General features: G+C 46.6%; 1 pseudogene; it reads right to left on the bottom strand.

The window, feature by feature from the left end:
• LOC107113234 overlaps positions 1-12059 on the bottom strand; it is a 23096-nt pseudogene extending 11037 nt beyond the window's left edge.
• Between the last annotated feature and the right edge of the window lies 1 nt (position 12060).

The raw sequence follows: 12060 nt of genomic DNA, 5'->3' as shown, positions 1-12060 counted from the left end.
TCAGTAGTTCAGCAGTTGGAGACCCGGGTTGTCGTATGACGGAGTGAGCTCCCGTCTCTAGTTCCAGCTCCTGCCAACCTAGCAGTTCGAAAGCAAGAAATTGCAAGTAGATAAATAGGTACCACTTCGGTGGGAAGGTAACAGCGTTCCGTGTGCCTTGGTGTTTAGTCATGCCGGCCACATGACCACGGAAACGTCTTCGGACAGCGCTGACTCTTCGGCTTTGAAACGGAGATGAGCACCGCAACCCTAGAGTTGGATTCGACTGGCTTTCGAGCAAGGGAACCTTTACCTTTACCTTTTTAAACTTAAAGAACAAATGAGCCTTCATGAAGGATGGATGTCAAAATTTAAGCTGTCTTGGGAGGTGCCCTAGCAACCTCAAGATTAAGGTTGCCCATCTCCAGGTGGGGCCTGGAGATCTCTGAGAATTATAACGGATCTCTAAACTACAGAGATTAACTCCCCTGGAGAAAATTACTGCCTTGGAGGGTGGAGTCTATGGTGTTATACCCTACAGTGGTTCCTTCCTGGTCTGTGGGAATTTCCCAACTGAAAGTTGCCAACCTGCCACAAGATGCATTTGTGGGGGGAAGGGGTTGCCAGATTGGGAAGAAGGCAGTCACTAGAGCAGGTGGGTTCTGAGCACTGGTAGTATTTGTGCTAGGATGGAGTCTGTGGCCAGTCTGACACTCAATGAAAAGTACTGGGTTCGCCGCGTGGAGGACTCTGACAACGACATGCTGTAGCACACGTTTATTGTACTTCACATAGAAAAAGACTACCTCTAATGGCCAACAGGGCCAACTATATACATATCCACCAGCAACCCCCCCACTCCCATTGGAGGGTTTAAATGTCAAGCCAAAGGTGGCTATTGGTTGGGGCTGGAGAATCCAGGATCTGGAGTTTCCTTTGTTTTTGGATCCAAGCTCTGGCCTGTCCGCTGACCCCTGGAGGCGGTCCATGTACATAACACTCAATAACCTCCCAAATCGATGGGTACTGCAGGGGGGAGTGAGGCAACAGTTGGAAGAGGCAAGGGCTGAATGCCAGAAATGCTTGGGCTGAGAGGGAGTCCATGGCCAGTCTAGTGGTTCTATGGTTTATTGAGGGTACAATCCTGGTCTCTCTGAACTAATCCCAACATGCCGTACTGAGCTTGATCGAGCATGTCTGTATAAATGAGACCCCAGATCTTTTTCCTCTCAAATACAGAAAAAAGGGTTCTGCTTACATGTATCGAGGGGGGGGGTATTCGCCCCTTTGAAATAAACACTTACATTTTATATTTAGGTATTAGAAACCAAAAACGGCATTTGATATATCTAATGTTCAACATAGCCCCATTGTCAGATACTTAAATCTGCAGATCGGGGCCATGAAGGGAGAAAGGAGGTATTTCTGCAGACCTCATGAAACCCATACAAAATACAAAAAATATTTAAGGGGGGGGATTCTCCCAAAATGCTCTTCCATTGGCCCAGCAGTATCTACCCTGCTTGCTCCATGCGGAAGACATCAGAGGAGGGGAAACAACTGCTGGAGCTGGATCAGAGGGGGAGGGCAGAAGTGGCAGGGGGGGGCTGCCCTTTTCTCTGAATCCAAGTGGAAGGGGGCAAACCACCAGCCCCATGGTCACTTCCACTGACAAAAATGGTGCAGTACAAAAGGAAGAAGAAGAAGAAGAAGAAGAAGAAGAAGAAGAAGAAGAAGAAGATGATGATGATGATGATGATGATGATGATGATGATGATGATGATGATGATGATGATGATGATGATGATGATGATGATGATGATATTGGCTTTATACCCCGCCCTTCACTCTCTTCCCACCCTCGCAGCAATCCAGAACCCAAGAGAGCAGTGGGGCACTGTTTAGATGAGTAACCTTACTTCATATAAGTTGTTGCATGAGACAGAGAGTAAGGTCAGGCACCTGTGTCCTGACTCATGTCACTTGCATGAGTCTAGTTTTGGCTCTACAGACACTCAGCTAGAGCAGCGGCAGGAGAAAACAGCCTCGGCGCCAGCAGTGAAGGGACAGCTGAATGAGGGGGCAGGAAAGCTCCTTCCACCCCAAAGCCAAGCCCCTCTCCTTCTTTAATTTCCCAGCAGGAGGGGGCATCAGTAGCACAGCAGCCAGGCAGAGGCTGTAACACAGACCAGTATTCAATCTGTTGTTATGCTACATCCAGGCATTCATTAGATGGAGAACTCCCAGCCTTTGAGCACCCTTTCTGGTATGCCCTGCGTATAGCCCAAATTAAAGAAGGTTTCTCATTTTGTTATGTTTACAGTTCTAAAAGATCCTACTTAGAACAACTGTGACAGAAAGAGACAGCGTGGTTTTCAAATGAGCATTGGAAAAGCTATTTTTATCACCTTTAAGACTGTGGTGCTTTGGTAGTCAGCCCACAGGCACAAGCAGCCCTCCCCCCCTATCTTGAATACAGAACTCTCCGATAAATGTAAGCTTGTTGTGAATGTACTGCCGTAATTCTCATTGCTGTGCTCTCTTATCAGCTATACTGCAGCCTTTCTCCTGCTAGTCATTTCCCTGTTCCCGGTGTCTCTGTGACATGGTTGCCTTTTAAAAAAGAGAGAGACAAACAAACAAAGGGGTTTGTTGTTGTTGTTGCACTGCTGAGCCCACCCAGTGAGATGAGTTCTCTTGCCTACTTTGTGGTCTATCATCATCTGCCTAATTGCAGACTGGATACTGCTCATTATCTTTCGGAATCTCTCCAGAGTTGTGAAGAAGGTTGTGAAATGGCATGAGAAGGCAAGGCAGGGGAATGGATACATTTCCCCAAATCCTAGGGATCCAGAAGGACCCAGACACATGACTCTCTCTCTCTCTCTCTCTCTCTCTCTCACACACACACACACGTTTCTTTCATGAGAGACGAGGCAGAGATTGTACATGTGGAACTGGGTTGCATTTGTATGGGGGAGGGGCAAGGGGAATGTCATTAACCTCCTTCTTGACACCTTGACTCCCTCTTGACTCCCTCTTGACACTCTATTGGCTCCCTAAAGGACACCAGGAGTGTGTGTGTGTGTGTGTGTGTGTGAGAGAGAGAGAGAGAGAGAGAGAGAGAGAGAGAGAGAGAGAGAGAGAGAGAGAGAGAGAGAGATTGTCTAGTCTAGTGTCCCTCCTGCTTTCCTGGGCTACATGAGTGAGATTCTAAGCAGTCAATTTGTGTTCAAGATTGTTAAGAGAATAGATCTTTAATTAGAAGCATAAATCTTAATAACACAGATAATTGGGAACAATCAGGAGACAGATCACAAGAGGCAGAACACTAGGTAAAAATAACTAGAATGTATAGTGGTTAGGTGTGATATAGTGGTTAGAGAGTCAGACTAGGGGTGATTCTGCATCTAGCATTTGCTCCCACATTTTCTCAACTGGGAGGGAAAGGTGCAGCTCAAAACCACGTTCAAATACCTCAGGGCAATGCCGCACTGACTGCAAAGTCACCCCTGAACGGCCATAAAACTATGCAGAAGGTACCATAAAACCTGATGATCAAAGAAAGCAAAAGCGGCATGCAGTGTGGAGGGTCCCATAAAATCTGATGATAAACGAAAGCAGCATGCAGTGCAGAGGGGAAATTCTGTTCCAATATGGCTTTTGTAAAACAATGGAAGGGGAAGCCAATGCAGAATCGCCCTAGGATGTGGGAGACCCAGGTTGGAAGCTTGCAGGCCATTCACTCATTCTCAGCCTAACCTATCTTCACAGGGTTGCTGTGAGGATAAAAGGGAGGAGAATAAAATTATGTAAGTCACTTTGGGTCCCCATTGGATAGAAAGGAACAGTATAATTGAAGCAAGTAAATAGATAAATGCATGTGACCAGTATATTGGTCCAAAATAAATGATGTTTGGAAAGGGGCAGCAGTAGACAGTGTGTTCTTTTAAAAAAAGCTAGAGTGTTGTTTGGAAAGCATGATGGACTTGGCCTGAGCAGCCTAACTCAAATCCCTGCCTGGCTGTGAAGGGCACTGTTCTGGAGAAATGTTACAGCCCAGTCTTCCCTTTAATATGCCTGTATTCTATGTGCAAAGAATATTTATTCAAAGGAAACACATTTAGAGTCCAGTGGCACCTTTAAGACCAACAAAGGTTTATTCAAAGCAGGGCTATTTGGGGGCAGGAACGCACAGGAATGGAGTTCCGGCTGGCTCCCAAGTTGGCCACACCCAGCATGAACTCATTAGCATAATAGGCCACACCCAACAGCAGGGACTCAGTAGGATTGGCTACGTTAGGGGTGTGTGGCCTAACATGCAAAGGAGTTCCTGCTACAAAAAAAGCCCTGGGTTTTGACAACAAACAAGGTAAACAGAATAACAAGCAAAAGGTGGGTGTGGCTGGATGACCACACTTCTGGTAACACGGGGGTGCGGCCTAATGTGCCAATGAGCTGTGCTGTCAGGGGTGTGGCCTAATATGCTAATGAGTTTCTGCTGTTGGGTGTGGCCTATTATGCTAATGAGTTCCGGCTGGGCTTTTTCTACAAAAAGAGCCCTGATTCAAAGTATAAGCTTTCATGTGCAAAGCACACTTTTCCAAATACCACAGTACCAAAGGGAAGTGAGGCAATCCCAGTGTCCTTTGCAGGCTGAAGTAGTCCCACCCAGGCATAATTTAACATTACAAAGTTTGGTCCTTTAGGATCAAAGGGTGTTGCTGGACTTGAAATTTGTTCTGCTGCTTCATACCTACATGGCTGTCTTCCTGATCCACGACGTTTTTAAAACTAACTTTCTTCCTTTAAAGGTACTGACCAGGGAGTCTCATTTAAACCAGGCGACATCTCTTTCCTCCTGGATGGAGCAACTTCAAATAATTAAAACTTTTATTTTCCCAAAACGGATGTGAGGGCGATCTGGCTCCGACATCTGTCACCCCATGGATCGCCAGGGTTGATTCGGCTAATCTGGCTGGCTAGGCGAGTGTCCCCTACCTCCCTCACCGCTACATTTGCGTCCCTACTGAAGCTGCGCGCTCGGTGGAAGAGGACGACCATCCCAGATAGAAGGAGTGTACCGTTCTTTGGTCAAGGGTATACGATTTCCCCAAAACTTCTATATTTATTCCACACAGGAATAATTTCATTTGTTATACTCTCTCATACCAATCCCCATCAAAGCAGGTGAAAGATGCAAAAACTACTCAATAACAACTATCAGTGTTTGTTTACACCACCAGAACGGCTTCCCTCAGCAGTGATTCTCCATGGCAATCATGCACTCATTACTGCTTTGAATGCAGAGGCAGTCATAGCAGCAATGGAGAGTTCACATGGAAGGGTTTTTTGCATTTTCCTTGCCTCCTCCATATACTACTATAGTGATAGAGCAATTACTCATTTTTTTTCAAAATGCCCCCCAAAACCCTATGATGGTACAGAGTGCAATGGGATCCACAGAGGGCCAAGGTAAAGAAAATGGTGGCAACATAGGTGGGATCTTCAAAAATGAGCACCTTCCCACTCACAGGATGCAAAGCTATTTGGACATCGATCTTTCAAAAAAAAAAAAGTCATCTCAAACCAGGTTTGGAAAGAATTAATATCAAAGTAAAAACCTAGAACAAGGACAATTTGAGGACAATATTGTGTGGATGATTAAAAAAAACAAACCCACCAACACACACCCCCCCCGCTTTTCTTTAGATGCCAAACTGGACCAAAACCTCCACAAGCCACCAAGGAGTACCAAGTCAAGCAAAACCCTCAATTAAAACCCTCAATTAAATTGACTGGCTGGCTCAGACTGAGTCAGATGAAACTGAATCCAGCGAAGATGGAGGTCCTGTGTGTGGGTCGGAGCGGTTTGTGGGCAGGGGCCCTACTGCTGACATTCGGCGGGGCAGCATTGGTGCCAGCGCCAGACGTTAGGAGTCTGGGAGTGCTCCTGGATTCCTCCTTAAGAATGGAGGCTCAGGTAGCAGCCACTGCTAAGTCAGCCTTTTACCATCTTTGGCTGATTAGGCAGTTGGTTCCCTTCCTCGACCGCAATGACCTGGCCACAGTTATCCACGTGATGGTCACCTCAAGACTAGACTACTGTAATGTTCTCTACATGGGGCTGCCCTTGTCACAAATTTGGAAGCTGCAGCTAGTGCAGAACACCGCAGCCAGGCTTTTGATGGGTCTACCTAGGTGGGAGCACATCCAGCCTGTGCTGAAGGCACTGCACAGGCTGCAAATAGCATACCGATTCGCTTCAAGGTACTGGTGCTTACCTTTAAAATCCTATATGGCCAGGGTCCGACATACCTGAGGGACCGCCTTTCCCTTATATACCCCAGAGAGCACTGCGGTCAGGGTCACAGAACCGATTGACCCTCCCAGACCCCTAGGATGCCAGACTCACTATGACCAGAGCCAGGGCCTTTTCAGTGGTGGGTTCTTACTGGTGGAACAAGCTCCTGGAAAAGATCATGTGAGGGCGATCTGGCTCCGACATCTGTCACCCCATGGATCGCCAGGGTTGATTCGGCTAATCTGGCTGGCTAGGCGAGTGTCCCCTACCTCCCTCACCGCTACATTTGCGTCCCTACTGAAGCTGCGCGCTCGGTGGAAGAGGACGACCATCCCAGATAGAAGGAGTGTACCGTTCTTCGGTCAAGGGTATACGATTTCCCCAAAACTTCTATATTTATTCCACACAATTCCCATGACAATTCCTAAGGAATGCTTTAAAAGAGTGGCAAAAATCTGTTTCTGTTTTTATATGGAATTTGTCCAGGCCCAGGGTGAGTTTGAATACCCTGAAGAGATCTATCAACAGAGGTGGACTGGCCCTCCCAAATTTGGCCCTCTGTTATGAAGTAATATGAAGTAATTATGAAGTATTATGAAGTAATTATGAAGTACTCAAGTAGACCCAGAAGCATCACTGCTTACCCGCTTCACAGATGTACTACAGGGCAGTAAACTTGCAAAGAAAGAATATTTGAAAAACAAATATGACTGCCACCTACCTTGGTTTGAATATTCACAGTTGACATCTCTGTATCACTCTGAATTCCAAGTCAGGACTAGCATGACCCTACACTGCATTTGAACAAACCATGAAAACAGATCAACTGTGCCTTAAAAATAAAATTTCATCCATTTACAAGATGCTCCTGGAAACTTATTCAGCACAACCCCTGAGTTACCAAATCAGCTGGCAAACGGATTGTGCAGTTCCGTTGCCAGACAAAGCCTGGTCTAAGATATGGGCTTCCCCAATATTGTCTTCTTGTTCCTTAAATATATGTTCGCAGGGTTATAACATTCTAATGTGGTGGTACACTACACCATGAAAATTAAACCATATTTCCCCATCATATTCACCACTTTGTTGGAGGGAATGCGGGGCTCAGGGCTCGTTTATCCATTGTTGGCCTTTTACCATCTTCGGCTGATTAGGCAGTTGATTCCCTTCCTCGACCACAATGACCTGGCCACAGTGATCCACGCGATGGTCACCTCAAGACTAGACTACTGTAATGTTCTCTACATGGGGCTGCCCTTGTCACAAATTTGGAAGCTGCAGCTAGTGTAGAATGCCGCAGCCAGGCTTTTGATGGGTCTACCTAGGTGGGAGCACATCCAGCCTGTGCTGAAGGCACTGCACAGGCTGCTAATAGCATACCGATTTGCTTCAAGGTGCTGGTGCTTACCTTTAAAGCCCTATATGGCCAGGGTCTGACATACCTGAGGGACCGCCTTTCCCCTTATATAACCCAGAGAGCACTGCGGTCAGGGTCACAGAACCGATTGACCCTCCCAGACCCCAAGGATGCCAGACTCACTATGACCAGAGCCAGGGCCTTTTCAGTGGTGGCTCCTTACTGGTGGAACGAGCTCCCGGAAAAGATCAGGGCCCTGCGGGATCTGTTACAGTTTCACAGGTCCTGCAAGATGGAGCTCTTCCACCAGGCTTTCAACTAAGGAGCCGCCTTCACTATTACCATCAACGAGCCTGGCCCTCAGCCTTAACATCTGGCTTATTCCATCGAGCAATTCAGGACGACCACTGAGCTGGAACTGTCAGCTTGTAAACATCCTTAGTATGCCATCACAAGCAACAAACTGAATGATCACTAGCACCTTACGATTTTATGAGTTTTATCTGTATTGTTTTGTTTTTAAATGATTTTATATGGTTTTACTGGTATTTTGTGCCAATGTTGTAAGCCGCCCTGAGCCCGCTTGCGGGGAGGGCATGGTATAAATTGAATAAATAAATAAATAAAGTCATCTTCCATGTTCAAAATGGGTACTTACAATAGCATACACTTGTCAGAATCCTTCAGTTTTCTTTCAGTGGCTCTAGGAAGGAACTATCAATTTCTTTGAACTAAACTTTAGGCCTGGAGAGGGAAGTGTCTTTGTTTTGCTGCACTTCCGGTCCCTGTTTCATGGAAGGCCCAGAAAGGCAACCCTCTACATTGCCAGTCTGTCTGGAATATGTAAATGTCTTCTGGGGAGGGCCGTTGCCTGCATTCTTGGTGGTGGTGACACACAGATCTAGCCCCTGCAGTTCAGGTGGGACAGTCAAAAACGTCTGATTCCCATCGGATAACCAGGGCTGGGGAAATTTCAGATTTCTCATCTATGCTGTTTTAACCCAAAAATAATTCTTCCCATTTTGATCCCCCTCATGTGAATCAAATCCATGATTCTTTATTTTCACAAAATTTTCTGTTGCATAGAACTAATTTCCCCCACATACACAACATGCTATCATTTTAAAGTGACTTAGCGTCAATAACGAACATTATATTATCTGTTCATAGGGTAGCCAGCTCTAGGATGGGAAATACCGGGAGATTTGGGGGGGGTGCCTGGGGAGGGAGGGCTTGGGGAGAAGGACCTTGGCAGGATATAATGCCACACAGCCCACCTAACAAAGTGGTGATTTTCTCCAGGGGAACTGATCTTGGTCTTGGTCACCTGGTGATCAATTGTAATACCAAGAGAACTCCAGGTGCCACCTGGAGGTTGGCAAACCTGTGTGTGTGTGTGTGTGTGTGTGTGTGAGAGAAAGAGAGAGAGAGAGAGAGAGAGAGAGAGAGAGAGAGAGAGAGAGATATCCCTCTGCATAAATAACTTCCCCACAAGGATAGAGAGAGAATGAATTATATATTGGAGGTATAAATGTCATATCCATTGTATCCAGGGCTATTTTTGGGCAGGAACGCACAGGAACGGAGTTCCGGCTGGCTCCCAAGTTGGCCACGCCCAGCAGGAACCTCATTAGCATAATAGGCCACACCCAACAGCAGGAACTCATTAGGATTGGCTACATTAGGGGTGTGTGGCCTAACATGCAAAGGAGTTCCTGCTACAAAAAAGCCCTGGGTTTTGACAACAAACAAGGTAAACAGAATAACAAGCAAAAGGTGGGTGTGGCTGGATAACCACACTTCTGGTAACATGGGGGTGCGGCCTAATGTGCTAATGAGCTGTGCTCTCAGGGGTGTGGCCTAATATGCTAATGAGCTCCTGTTGTTGGGTGTGGCCTATTATGCTAATGAGCTCCTGCTGGGCTTTTTCTACAAAAAAAGCCCTGATTGTATCTAGTAATGTGCAATGTGTACACCGTAAGAAACAGTGAAAAGTCGAAAACTACAACCATGAACAAAAATATAACTGGATGCAAAAAAGAAATAGGACAGGGAAGGCTGGCTGCTCCCTACACAGGCTGTAGATAGAGAAGAGGGGGAAAAATGAAGATGTGACAGATGTTATAAATGATTTTTTTTCAAAACGTATTCTGTTCTGCTTAGAATAAGATAAGACACAATGGAGAGACAAACTTATAATTTACCTACAGCTGCAACAACAAAAAATACTTGGGGACCGCCCAACCCAATTCTTATCTTTCCATGTAGCTATGCAAAGGAAAGGGGCTCCTTTACTTTAACAGCGTGCAGAAGAGGGAATTCTGAGAAGCGCAATGTTTCATGCAGGGCTGAGAAAAGTTGTACCTCACAAAGTTCCACATTCCACACAAGTATTAGAAATACAGGTAGCCCATCCTTCTTGCATGCAGTAACTGAAAATTAGATATTTCCTCCCTCTCTCCTGGGTTTCTTTAAGAATGAGAAGGAATTCACCTCCATACAAATCCTCTCTCCGGCCTGGTATACCCAAACAGTTCATCAGGTGGTAAAATTGTTTCCATACTCTACCACTTTAAACTACAGGTGGATGTGGCTTCATTAACCCACCCACCCCCCAATACCTGCAAACTAGGTGCCTGGGAAATAGGCTTTAGAATATAAGTACAGCCTACTGGATCGAACCACCATTTCATCTAATCCAGCATAAGATTGCACACAGTGCCAGCCTCAAAGTGAGTCCTGGACCTTCCCTTGATGTTGGCTCCTAGCACTGGTATTCAGAGGTTTGTTACCTCTGTATATGGCCTTACTATTGCATTCTCCCTGACAACCTTATTTTCCCTCATGGAGAAGCACTGAAGTGAGCAATTCCCAACTTCAAATCTGGAGGAGTACCATCCAGGAACCGCTTTTCCCTCTTGATGAGCTGTTTGTCTATTCCTGGCCTCAGGCTGTGGGAACTTTGAGATGTTTGCTCTCCGGATTTATAATTTGACACCTATCAATGCTTGACAGAGGCCGATCTGGTTTATTTATTTATTTTACTTTGGCTTCATCTGTCAGGTAAGACGGAGTGCAGGCAGGCTTGTAGTAGCTTAAAGCCTTGCCTTTAAAAAAAACCCAGCAGAAAAACAAACTTAAACCCAGAGCCCCTGAGGCGATTGGAGGATGGGAGGAGAAGAAATCTGTTTCTGTTTTCACTGGAGAAAGAATGCCATCTGGTGGAGTCACACCATACCAGCTGCTCAGAGCCCAAATGAAGGTGAAAATGGAAGCCGCTACTGTTTTAGTCCTTGTTCGTCTGGAGGAACCAGCTTGTCCTCCTCCTAGATAGCTGCAGGATCAATCAAGCCCAGCTGACCTTGTCTGCCTTAAAAACTAAGTACAGAGCTGTGGAATAAATGTTGGCACATCAGTAGATTCTGAACCTTGACAGTACAGAAGGTTTATTTAATTTGATCCACTTACACGAGAGATTTCAAATTGCCTTTAGCAAAGACATGCTGCTCATTCACTCCTCGGTGTCCTCCCACCAGCCTGTTTTTGAAGGCTAACGTTATTTGGAGGGGGAGGGGAATGAAGTTAACTAAGTTTTATGTGCTTAGATGAAATGAAACTGGCTCCCAGGTGCCCAGATGAGGAAGAGAGAGAGAGATGATCACCTTACTGTTGAATTAGCCTCAGCAAAAGCTCTGTTGCACTGAATTATTCATCCTTTTGAAAAACAATCACTACAGTGATATAGGAAGACATGATATGTTGTCTGATTGTGAAACTCAAAGGCCACAGATACGAGTTTCATTGTTAAAAACAGCTGCTGAGCAAGCTGGTTACTCTGAGTTCTTTGTTCAATGCTTATGGTGGGTCCAGGTGACATGGCTGCAGATATGTTGCTATCATGTGCCACCCCAGCATAGGAGCTCTGGTGGTAGGGGAGTAGAGTGGCAGGAGAACTGGGAGCAGGGCAGGCCCGTAGCCGCTGAGCAAGCTGGTTACTCTGAGTTCTTTGTTCAATGCTTATGGTGGGTCCAGGTGACATGGCTGCAGATATGTTGCTGTCATGTGCCACCCCAGCATAGGAGCTCTGGTGGTAGGGGAGTAGAGTGGCAGGAGAACTGGGAGCAGGGCAGGCCCGTAGCCTGCGTGGGGCCCACGGGGCCCGACCTTCCCACTGGTTTTGCAGGCCCCCTCCCTCCCGATCCTCTGCTCCCCCTCCCCCGCCCATCGCCGCCGCCGCCTCTGGCATCCCGCAGGCTGCTGGGGCGTCCTACCCTGGCCTCCCTCCCTCCATCCCAAGAACTCAAAGTTTCTCCCCCGACGACTCACTCCGAAGGAAACCTGCCCGAGATCCGGCTGCAGTGCGGCGAAGCTTTTCCCGGCTCTCGCGTCTCCGAAGCCCCTCCAGTTCCCTTTCGCCATT

Source organism: Gekko japonicus, unplaced genomic scaffold, assembly GCF_001447785.1.
Source record: "Gekko japonicus isolate JY-2015 unplaced genomic scaffold, Gekko_japonicus_V1.1 scaffold492, whole genome shotgun sequence".
Lineage (NCBI taxonomy): Eukaryota > Metazoa > Chordata > Lepidosauria > Squamata > Gekkonidae > Gekko > Gekko japonicus.
This window is presented reverse-complemented; position numbering and strand designations above follow the sequence as displayed.